At 39.7% G+C, this 12,448-nt stretch overlaps 1 non-coding gene across 1 annotated transcript; it reads left to right on the forward strand.

Annotated features, from left to right (window-relative positions):
- The first annotated feature begins 6,675 nt into the window (after positions 1-6,675).
- Positions 6,676-6,779, forward strand: LOC112745829 (small nucleolar RNA R71). Its single transcript, XR_003173737.1, has one exon. It is a non-coding gene; the product is annotated as a small nucleolar RNA R71 (small nucleolar RNA).
- The last annotated feature ends 5,669 nt before the right edge of the window (positions 6,780-12,448 follow it).

Here is a 12,448-nt window from a genome sequence, read left to right on the forward strand (position 1 = left end):
AACCTGGATCTGTCTTCAACTTGCTGATGGCTCCATTAAATACCCATCAGGCATAATTGAGGACATGATTGTCAAGGTTGGGCCATTTGCCTTCCCTACTGACTTTGTAGTGCTGGAAATGGAGGAGCACAAGAGTGCAACTCTCATTCTAGGAAGACCATTCCTAGCAACTGGACGAACCCTCATTGACGTCCAAAAAGGGGAGATAACCCTGAGAGTCAATGAGGATGAATTTAAGTTGAATGTTGTCAAAGCTATGCAATATCCAGATACATCAGACGACTGCCTGAGCATTGATATTATTGACTCCCTGGTGGAAGAGGTCAATATGACTGAGAGTCTCAAATCAGAGCTAGAGGACATTTTTAAAGATGTTCAGCCTGATCTAGAGGATTCAGAGGAATTGAAAGAGCCTCTGAAACTTCCTCAGGAAGAGGAAAAAACCTCCTAAACCTGAGCTCAAACCATTACCACCATCCCTGAAATATGCATTTCTGGGAGAAAGTGACACTTTTCCGGTGATCATAAGCTCTGCTTTAAATCCCCTGGAAGAGGAAGCGCTACTTCAAGTGCTAAGGACACACAAGACAGCTCTTGGGTGGTCCGTAAGTGACCTTAAGGGCATAAGCCCAGCTAGATGCATGCACAAGATCCTATTGGAGGATGATGCTAAGCCAGTGGTTCAACCACAGAGGCGGCTAAATCCAGCCATGAAGGAAGTGGTGCAGAAAGAGGTCACCAAGTTACTGGAGGCTGGGATTATCTATCCTATTTTTGATAGCCCCTGGGTGAGCCCTGTGGTGCACGAAATTGTGATCTCTGGTAATGGCTCCAAAAACTTGGTGCTCTAATCTCAATTCATAATTTGTCACAACTTCGATACAACTAACCAGCAAGTGCACTGGGTCGTCCAAGTAATAAACCTTACGTGAGTAAGGGTCGATCCCACAGAGATTGTTGGTATGAAGCAAGCTATGGTCACCTTGTAAATCTCAGTCAGGCGGATAATAATTGATTATGGAGTTTTTGAAATTAATACTAAAATAAGGATAGAAATACTTATGTAATTCATTGGTGAGAATTTCAGATAAGCATATGGAGATGCTTTCGTCCCTCTGAACCTCTGCTTTCCCGCTGTCTTCATCCAATCAGTCTTACTCCTTTCCATGGCAAGCTTTATGCAAGGGCATCACCGTTGTCAGTGGCTACAATCCCCTCCTCTTGTGAAAATGGTCCAAATGCTCTGTCACGGCACGGCTAATCATCTGAGGTTCCCGATCATATTGGAATAGGATTTACTATCCTTTTGCGTCTGTCACTACGCCCAGCACTCGCGAGTTTGAAGTACATCACAGCCATCCCTTCCCGGATCCTACTCGGAATACCACAGACAAGGTTTAGACTTTCCGGACCTCAGGAATGGCCATCCATGGGTTCTAACTTATACCACGAAGATCCTGATTAAGAGATCCAAGAGATATTCATTCTAGCTTGTTCGCATGTAGAACGGAAGTGTTTGTTAGGCACGCGTTCATAAGGGAGAATGATGATGAGTGTCACATAATCATCACATTCATCATGTTCTTGGGTGCGAATGGATATCTTAGAATCGGAATAAGTTGAATTGAATAGAAAGACAGTAGTACTTTGCATTAATCTTTGAGGAACAGCAAAGCTCCACACCTTAATCTATGGATTGTACAAACTCTACCGTTGAAAATACATAAGTGAAAGGTTCAGGCATGGCCGAGAGGCCAGCCCTCAAACGTGATCTAAGATAGCATACAACTGATCAAAGAGATCTAATACAATAGTAAAAAGTCCTATTTATAATAAACTAGCTACTAGGGTTTACAGAAGTAAGTAGTTGATGCATAAATCCACTTCCGGGGCCCACTTGGTGTGTGCTTGGGATGAGCTTGAAGTCTACACGTGGAGAGGTCATTCTTGGAGTTGAACGCCAGCTTTTGTGCCAGTTTGGGCGTTGAACTCCACTTTGCAGCTTGTTTCTGGCGCTGGACGCCAGAATTGGGCAGAGAGCTGGCGTTGAACGCCAGTTTGCGTCATCTAAACTTGGGCAAAGTATGGACTATTATATATTGATGGAAATCCCTGGATGTCTACTTTCCAACGCAATTGGAAGCGCGCCATTTTGAGTTTTGTAGCTCCAGAAAATCCATTTTGAGTGCAGGGAGGTCAGAATCCAACAGCATCAGCAGTCCTTCTTCAACCTCTGAATCTGATTTTTGCTCAAGTCCCACAATTTCAGCCAGAAAATACCTGAAATCACAGAAAAAACACACAAACTCATAGTAAAGTCCAGAAATGTGAATTTAACATAAAAACTAATGAAAACATCCCTAAAAGTAACTAGATTCTACTAAAAACATACTAAAAACAATGCCAAAAAGCGTATAAATTATCCGCTCATCACAACACCAAACTTAAATTGTTGCTTGTCCCCAAGCAACTGAAAATCAAATAGGATAAAAAGAAGAGAATATACTATAAATTCCAAACTATCAATGAAACATAGCTCCAATCAGATGAGCGGGACTTGTAGCTTTTTGCCTCTTGAATAGTTTTGGCATCTCACTTTATCCATTGAAGTTCAGAATGATTGGCATCTATAGGAACTCAGAGTTCAGATAGTGTTATTGACTCTCCTAGTTCAGTATGATGATTCTTGAACACAGCTATTTTATGAGTCTTGGCCGTGGCCCTAAGCACTTTGTTTTCCAGTATTACCACCGGATACATAAATGCCACAGACACATAATTGGGTGAACCTTTTCAGATTGTGACTCAGCTTTGCTAAAGTCCCCAATTAGAGATGTCCAGGGTTCTTAAGCACACTCTTTTTTTGCTTTGGACCTTGACTTTAACCGCTCAGTCTCAAGTTTTCACTTGACACCTTCACGCCACAAGCACATGGTAAGGGACAGCTTGGTTTAGCCGCTTAGGCCAGGATTTTATTCCTTTAGGCCCTCCTATCCACTGATGCTCAAAGCCTTGGGATCCTTTTTATTTACCCTTGCCTTTTGGTTTTAAGGGTTATTGGCTTTTTGCTCTTGCCTCTTGGTTTTAAGAACTTTTGGCTTTTTCTGCTTGCTTTTTCTTTTTCTTTCTATTTGTTTTTGCTATTTTTTTTTCTGCAAGCTTTGTTCTTTGCTGCTTTTTCTTGCTTCAAGAATCATTTTTATGATTTTTTAGATTATCAAATAACATGTCTCCTTGTCATCATTCTTTCAAGAGCCAACATATTTAACATTCATGAACAACAACTTCAAAAGACATATGCACTGTTCAAGCATACATTCAGAAAACAAGAAGCATTGTCACCACATCAATATAATTAAACTTAGTTCAAGGATAAATTCAAAACTCATGTACTTCTTGTTCTTTTGAATTAAAACAGTTTTCATTTAAGAGAGGTGATAGATTCATAGGATATTCATAACTTTAAGACATAGTTACTAACTACTAATGATCATGTAATAAGACACAAACATAGATAAGTACATAACATAGAAAACCAAAAACAGAAGAAATAAGAACAAGGATTGAATCCACCTTAGTGATGGTGGCGTTTCCTTCTTGAGGAACCAATGATGTCCTTGAGCTCTTCTATGTCTCTTCCTTGTCTTTGTTGCTCCTCCCTCATTGCTTTTTGATCTTCTCTTATTTCATGAAGGATGATGGAGTGCTCTTGATGTTCCACCCTTAGTTGTCCCATGTTGGAACTTAATTCTCCTAGGGAGGTGTTGATTTGCTCCCAATAGTTTTGTGGAGGAAAATGCATTTGAGGCATCTCCGGGATCTCATAGTGATAAGCTTCCTGCGCCTCTTGAGTTTGAAAGGGACCTCAGGGATCACCTTCTTCTTGGCCACAACATCATAGAAGTGGTCTTGATGGGCTTTGGAGATCAACCTTTCCATCTCCCATGACTCGGAGGTGGAAGCTTTTGTCTTCCCTCTCCCTTTTCTAGAGGATTCTCCGGTCTTACGTGCCATCAATGGTAATGGAAAAACAAAAAGCTTATGCTTTTACCACACCAAACTTAGAATATTGCTCGCCCTCGAGCAAGAAAATAAAGAATTAGATGAAGAAGAAGAAGAAAAGATGGAGAAGAGGGGGAGGTGTTGTGTGAAAATGAGGAAGAATGGAAGGCTTTATATAGGGAAGGGAGGGGGGGTTAAGGTTCGGCCATATGGGTGGGTTTGGGTGGGAAATTGATTTGAATTTTGAAGGTAGGTGGGGTTTATTGGGTAGGTTTATGGGGAAGGGTGGGTGGATGTGAGTGGTGAAGGGTTAATAGGGAAAAGAGATGGAGGTGATAGGTGAAGGGTTTTGGGGAAGAGTATTTATTGGGAATAGAGGATGATTGAGAAGAGAGAAGAGAGTGAGTGGAGGTAGGTGGGGATCCTGTGGGGTCCACAGATCCTGAGATGATCCTGTGGGGTCCACAGATCCTGAGGTGTTCAAGGATTTACAACCTTGCACCAAATTAGGCATGTGAAATGCCCTTGCACACAACTCTGGGCGTTCAGCGTCAGGTTGGTGCCCATTTTGGGCGTTCAACGCCCATTTGTTGCCCATTTCTGGCGTTGAATGCCAGAACTATGCTTGTTCTGGGCGTTCAGCGCCAGCTCCTCTCCAGGGTGCAATTCTGGCGTTCAGCGCCCAGATGATGCCCATTTTGGGCGTTCAGCGCCCAGATACTGCCCATTTTGGGCGTTCAGCGCCAGAACCATGCTCTATTCTGGCGTTGAACTCCAGGCAGGTGCTTCCTCCAGGGTGTGATTTTTCTTCCGCTGTTTTTGATTCTGTTTCTAAATTTTTCGTTTATTTTGTGACTCCACATGATCATGAACCTAAGAAAACATGAAAAACAAAAATAAAATTAGATAAATAAACATTGGGTTGCCTCCCAACAAGCGCTTCTTTAATGTCAATAGCTTGACAGTGGGCTCTCATGGAGCCTCACAGATGTGCAGAGCTTTGTTGAGACCTCCCAACACCAAACTTAGAGTTTGGATATGGGGGTTTGACACCAAACTTAGAGTTTGGTTGTGGCCTCCCAACACCAAACTTAGAGTTTGACTGTGGGGGCTTTGGTTGACTCTGCTTTGAGAGAAGCTTTTTTCTGCTTCCTCTCCATGGATGCAGAGAGAGATCCTTGAGTTGTAAACACAAGGTTGTCCTTATTTAATTGAAGGATCAATTCTCCTCTGTCCACATCAATCACAGCTCTTGCTGTGGCTAGGAAAGGTCTTCCTAGGATGATGGATTCATCCTCTTCCTTTCCAGTATCCAGGACTATGAAATCAGCAGGGATGTAAAGGCCTTCAACCTTTACTAACACGTCCTCTACTTGTCCATAAGCCTGTTTTCTTGAATTGTCTGCCATCTCTAATGAGATTTTAGTAGCTTGCACCCCATAGATTCCCAGTTTCTCTATTACAGAGAGGGGCATGAGGTTTATCCCTGAACCAAGGTTACACAGAGTCTTAAAGATCATGGTGCCTATGGTACAAGGTATTATGAACTTTCCAGGATCCTGTCTCTTCTGAGGCAATGTCAGTTAATCCAGATCACTTAGTTCATTGGTGAATAAGGGAGGTTCATCTTCCCAAGTTTCAATACCAAATAATTTGGCATTTAGCTTCATGATTGCACCAAGGAACTTGGCAGCTTGCTCTTCAGTAACATCCTCATTCTCTTCAGAAGAGGAATACTCATCAGAGCTCATGAATGGCATAAGGAGGTTCAATGGAATCTCTATGGTCTTTAGATGAGTCTCAGATTCCTTAGGTTCCTTAGAGGGAAGCTCCTTATTGATCACTGGACGTCCCAGGAGGTCTTCCTCCTTGCGATTCACGTCCTTCTCCTCTCTTGTGGGTTCGGCCATGGTAATTAATTCAATGGCCTTGCACTCTCCTTTTGGATTCTCTTTTGTATTGCTTGGGAGAGTACTAGGAGGGATTTCAGTGATCCTTTTACTCAGCTGGCCCACTTGTGCTTCCAAATTTCTAATGGAAGACCTTGTTTCATTCATGAAACTCACAGTGGCCTTAGATAGATCAGAGACTAAATTTGCTAAGCTAGATGGATTCTGCTCAGAATTCTCTGTCTGTTGCTGAGTGGATGATGGAAAAGGCTTGCTATTGCTAAACCTGTTTCTTCCACCATTATTAAAGCCTTGTTGAGGCCTTTGATCCTTCCATGAGAGATTTGGATGATTTCTCCATGATGGATTATAGGTGTTTCCATATGGTTCACCCATGTAATTTACCTCTGCTATTGCAGGGTTCTCAGGATCATAAGCTTCTTCTTCATAAGAAGCCTCTTGAGTACTGTTGGATGCAGCTTGCATTCCAGTCAGACTCTGAGAAATCATATTGACTTGCTAAGTCAATATTTTATTCTGAGCCAGTATGGCATTCAGAGTATCAATTTCAAGAACTCCCTTCTTCATAGGCGTCCCATTACTCACAGGATTCCTTTCAGAAGTGTACATAAACTGGTTATTAGCAACCATGTCAATGAATTCTTGAGCTTCTGCAGGCGTTTTCTTTAGGTGAATGGATCCACCTGCAGAAGTATCCAATGACATCTTTGATAGCTCAGATAAACCATCATAGAATATATCCAGGATGGTCCATTCTGAAAGCATGTCAGAATGACACTTTTTGGTCAACTGTTTGTATCTTTCCCAAGCTTCATAGAGGGATTCACCATCTTTTTGTTTGAAGGTTTGAACATCCACTCTAAGCTTGCTCAGCTTTTGAGGAGGAAAGAACTTGGCTAAGAAAGCCGTGACCAGCTTATCCCAAGAGTTCAGGCTGTCTTTGGGTTGAGAGTCCAACCATATTCTAGCTCTATCTCTTACAGCAAAAGGGAAAAGCATGAGCCTGTAGACTTCAGGATCTACTCCATTAGTCTTAATAGTATCACATATCTGCAAGAATTTAGTTAAGAACTGAAAAGGATCTTCAGATGGAAGTCCATGAAACTTGCAGTTCTGCTACATCAGAGAAACTAACTGAGGTTTCAGCTCAAAGTTGTTTGCTCCAATGGCAGGAATGGAGACGCTTCTTCCATGTAAATTGGAATTTGGTGCAGTAAAGTCACCAAGCATCCTCCTTGCATGATTATTATTTTCGGCTGCCATCTCCTCTTCCTGTTCAAAAATTTCTGAAAGATTATCTCTGGATTGTTGTAATTTAGCTTCTCTTAGTTTCCTCTTCAGAGTCCTTTCAGGTTCTGGATCTGCTTCAACAAGAATATTCTTGTCCTTGCTCCTGCTCATATGACAAAGAAGAGGGCACAGATAATAATAATAATAATAATAATAATAATAATAATAATAATAATAATAATAATAATAATAATAATAATAATAATAATAATAATAATAATAATAAAAAAAAATAATAATAATAATAAAATAATAATAATAATAATAATAATAATAATAATAATAATAATAATAATAATAATAATAATAATAAAAAAAAAAAAAAAAAAAAAAAAAAAAAAAAAAAAAAAAAAAAAAAAATAATAATAATAATAATAATAATAATAATAATAATAATAATAATAATAATAATAATAATAATAATAATAATAATAAAATAATAATAATAATAATAATAATAATAATAATAATAATAATAATAATAATAATAATAATAATAATAATAAAATAATAATAATAATAATAATAATAATAATAATAAAAAAAATAAAATAAAAAAAAAAAAAAAAAAAAAAAAAAAATAATAATAATAATAATAATAATAATAATAATAATAATAATAATAATAATAATAATAATAATAATAATACATGAATTTTTTCGAAAAATGCAAGATGAACATGCAATTAACACCAAACTTATAACATGACTCAAGACTCAAACAAGAAACATAAAAAATATTTTTGATTTTTATGATTTTCTAATTTTTTTTGTATTTTTTCGAAAATTATTTGAAAAACAAAAATAAGGATTCCAAAATTTTTAATATGAATTCCAGGAATCTTATGCTCTTTAGACTAAAGCTCCAATCAAAGGGTCAGGCATGGCTTAAGAGCCAACCAAGCTTTAGTATGTAACTCAGACATGACACGCCTAACATGCCCTATCCAGAAGAATTAGACATGGCTTTACAGCCAGCCAGGCTTCAACATGCTTCATGAAACACTAGAATTCATTCTTAAAAATTCTGAAGAAAAATATATTTTTGAAAACATTTTTTTTTCGAAAACAAAGGAGAAAAAATTTTTGAAAAATTTTTTTTTTGAAAACTTTTTTCTAAAAATAAAACGAAAAGAAAGTTACCCAATCTGAGCAACGAGATGAACCGTCAGTTGTCCAAACTCGAACAATCCCCGGCAATGGCGCCAAATACTTGGTGCACGAAATTGTGATCTCTGGTAATGGCTCCAAAAACTTGGTGCTCTAATCTCAATTCATAATTTGTCACAACTTCGATACAACTAACCAGCAAGTGCACTGGGTCGTCCAAGTAATAAACCTTACGTGAGTAAGGGTCGATCCCACGGAGATTGCTGGTATGAAGCAAGCTATGGTCACCTTATAAATCTCAATCAGGCGGATAATAATTGATTATGGAGTTTTCGAAATTAATACTAAAATAAGGATAGAAATACTTATGTAATTCATTGGTGAGAATTTCAGATAAACATATGGAGATGCTTTCGTCCCTCTGAACCTCTGCTTTCCCGCTGTCTTCATCCAATCAGTCTTACTCATTTCCATGGCAAGCTTTATGCAAGGGCATCACCGTTGTCAGTGGCTACAATCCCCTCCTCTTGTGAAAATGGTCCAAATGCTCTGTCACAGCACGGCTAATCATCTGAGGTTCCCGATCATACTGGAATAGGATTTACTATCCTTTTGCGTCTGTCACTACGCCCAGCACTCGCGAGTTTGAAGTACGTCACAGCCATCCCTTCCCGGATCCTACTCGGAATACCACAGACAAGGTTTAGACTTTCCGAACCTCAGGAATGGCCATCCATGGGTTCTAACTTATACCACGAAGATCCTTATTAAGAGATCCAAGAGATATTCATTCTAGCTTGTTCGCATGTAGAACGGAAGTGTTTGTCAGGCACGCGTTCATAAGGGAGAATGATGATGAGCGTCACATAATCATCACATTCATCATGTTCTTGGGTGCGAATGGATATCTTAGAATCGGAATAAGTTGAATTGAATAGAAAGATAGTAGTACTTTGCATTAATCTTTGAGGAACAGCAGAGCTCCACACCTTAATCTATGGAGTGTAGAAACTCTACCGTTGAAAATACATAAGTGAAAGGTTCAGGCATGGCCGAGAGGCCGGCCCTCAAACGTGATCTAAGATAGCATACAACTGATCAAAGAGATCTAATACAATAGTAAAAAGTCCTATTTATAATAAACTAGCTACTAGGGTTTACAGAAGTAAGTAGTTGATGCATAAATCTACTTCTGGGGCCCACTTGGTGTGTGCTTGGGCTGATCTTGAAGTCTACACATCGAGAGGTCATTCTTGGAGTTGAACGCCAGCTTTTGTGCCAGTTTGGGCCTTGAACTCCACTTTGCAGCTTGTTTCTGGCGCTGGACGCCAGAATTGGGCAGAGAGCTAGCGTTGAACGCCAGTTTGCGTCATCTAAACTTGGGAAAAGTATGGACTATTATATATTTCTGGAAAGCCCTGGATGTCTACTTTCCAACGCAATTGGAAGCGCGCCATTTTGAGTTCTGTAGCTCCAGAAAATCCATTTTTAGTGTAGGGAGGTCAGAATCCAACAGCATCAGCAGTCCTTCTTCAACCTCTGAATCTGATTTTTGCTCAAGTCCCTCAATTTCAGCCAGAAAATACCTGAAATCACAGAAAAACACACAAACTCATAGTAAAGTCCAGAAATGTGAATTTAACATAAAAACTAATGAAAACATCCCTAAAAGTAACTAGATTCTACTAAAAATATACTAAAAATAATGCCAAAAAGCGTATAAATTATCCGCTAATCACCCTGTCCAAGTTTTCCCCAAAAAGGGAGGCATGACAGTGGTTCATAATGAAAAAAATAAACTGGTTCCTACAAGAACAGTTACAGGGTGGCGCATGTGTATTGACTACAGAAGGCTCAATACAGCCACCAGAAAGGATCATTTTCCTTTACCATTCATAGACCAAATGCTAGAAAGACTAGCAGGTCATGATTATTACTGCTTTTTGGATGGCTATTCAGGCTACAACTAAATTGCAGTAGATCCCCAGGATCAAGAGAAAACAATATTCACATGTCCATCTGGAGTATTTGCCTACAGAAGGATGCCATTTGGGCTGTGTAATGCACCTGCAACCTTTCAGAGATGCATGCTCTCTATTTTCTCTGATATGGTGGAAAAATTTCTGGAAATCTTCATGGATGACTTCTCAGTATATGGAGACTCATTCAGCTCTTGTCTTGATCACCTGACACTGGTTCTGAAAAGATGCCAAGAGACTAACCTGGTTTTAAACTGGGAAAAAATGTCACTTTATGGTGACTGAAGGGATTGTCCTTGGGCACAAGATTTCGAACAAGGGAATAGAGGTGGATCAAGCTAAGGTAGAGGTAATTGAAAAATTACCACCACCTGCCAATGTTAAGGCAATTAGAAGCTTTCTAGGGCATGCAGGATTCTATAGGAGGTTTATAAAGGATTTTTCAAAAATTGCAAAACCTCTGAGTAATCTGCTAGCTGCTGACACGCCATTTGTGTTTGACACAGAGTGTCTGCAGGCGTTTAAAACTCTGAAAGCTAAGCTGGTCACAGCACCAGTTATTTCTGCACCAGACTGGACATTACCATTTGAACTAATGTGTGATGTCAGTGACCATGCCATTGGTGCAGTACTGGGACAGAGGCATAACAAGCTTCTGCATGTCATTTATTATGCTAGCCATATTTTAAATGATGCCCAGAAAAATTACACAACCACAGAAAAAGAATTGCTTGCAGTGGTTTATACCATTGACAAGTTTAGATCATACTTAGCAGGATCAAAAGTGATTGTGTATACTGACCATGCTGCTCTTAAATATCTACTCACAAAGCAGGATTCAAAACCCAGGCTCATAAGATGGGTGTTGCTTCTGCAAGAGTTTGATATAGAAATAAGAGACAGAAAAGGGACAGAGAATCAAGTAGCTGATCACCTGTCCCGGATAGAACCAGTAGCAGGAGCATCCCTCCCTCCTACTGAGATCTCTGAAACCTTTCTGGATGAGCAATTGTTTGCTATTCAGGAAGCTCTGTGGTTTACAGACATTGCAAACTATAAGACACAAGGTTCTCCTTCTGTAACCATGAAGAGGAAGCATGAAAAGCTTCTTTCAATACAGAGTCAAACAAAATCCCCACATTCAAACTCTAAGTTTGGTGTTGGGAGGCCACAACCAAACTCTAAGTTTGGTGTTGAGAGGCCCCAACCCTGCTCTGATTATCTGTGAGGCTCCATGAGAGCTCACTGTCAAGCTATTGACAATAAAGAAGCGCTTATTGGGAGGCAACCCAATTTTTACTTATCTATGTTAATTTTCTGTTTTCTATTTTTATTTTATGTTTTCTTTAGAATGATGATCATGTGGAGTCACAAAAATCAAAGCAAAGTAAAAAACAGCATTAAAACAGCTCACCCTGGAAGAAGAGCTTACTGGCGTTTAAATGCCAGTAAGAAGCATCAGACTGGCGTTTAACGCCAGAAAGAAGCATCAAGCTGGCGTTAAATGCCAGAAACAAGCACCAAGTTGGCGTTCAATGCTAAGAAAGGGGAAAAGCTGACGTTTAACATCAGAAATAAGCAGTAGTCTGGCGTTAAACACCAGGATTGCACACCAAAGGCGTTTTGCATGCCTCAATGGAGCAGGGATGCTAAGTCCTTGACCCCTCAGGATCTGTGGACCCCACAGGATCCCCACCTACCTCACCATTCCAATTCAAATCATTCCCCTCCCATACCCACCCATTCACACACCTCCTTCTCCTCCACTTCTCCTTCTACTCCCTTCTATCTTTTTTTGCTCGAGGACGAGCAAACCTTTTAAGTTTGGTGTGGAAAAAAGCGTTGCTTTTTGTTTTTCCATAACCATTTATGGAACCTAAGGCCGGAAAAACCTCTAGAAAGAGGAAAAGAAAGGCAGTTGCTTCCACCCCCGAGTCATGAGAGATGGAGAGGTTCATCTCAAGGGTCCATAGTTCAGTGGTAGAGCATTTGACTGCAGATCAAAGAGCTATGAGAAAGGAGCAACAAAGACAAGGAAGAGACATAGAGGAGCTCAAGAGCACCATTGGTTCTTCAAGAAGAGGAAGATGCCACCCTCACTAAGGTGGACCCGTTCCTTAATCTCCTTGTTCTTATTTCTCTGTTTTTCGTTTACTA

This window comes from Arachis hypogaea, chromosome 14 (genome assembly GCF_003086295.3).
Source record: "Arachis hypogaea cultivar Tifrunner chromosome 14, arahy.Tifrunner.gnm2.J5K5, whole genome shotgun sequence".
NCBI classification, from domain to species: domain Eukaryota; kingdom Viridiplantae; phylum Streptophyta; class Magnoliopsida; order Fabales; family Fabaceae; genus Arachis; species Arachis hypogaea.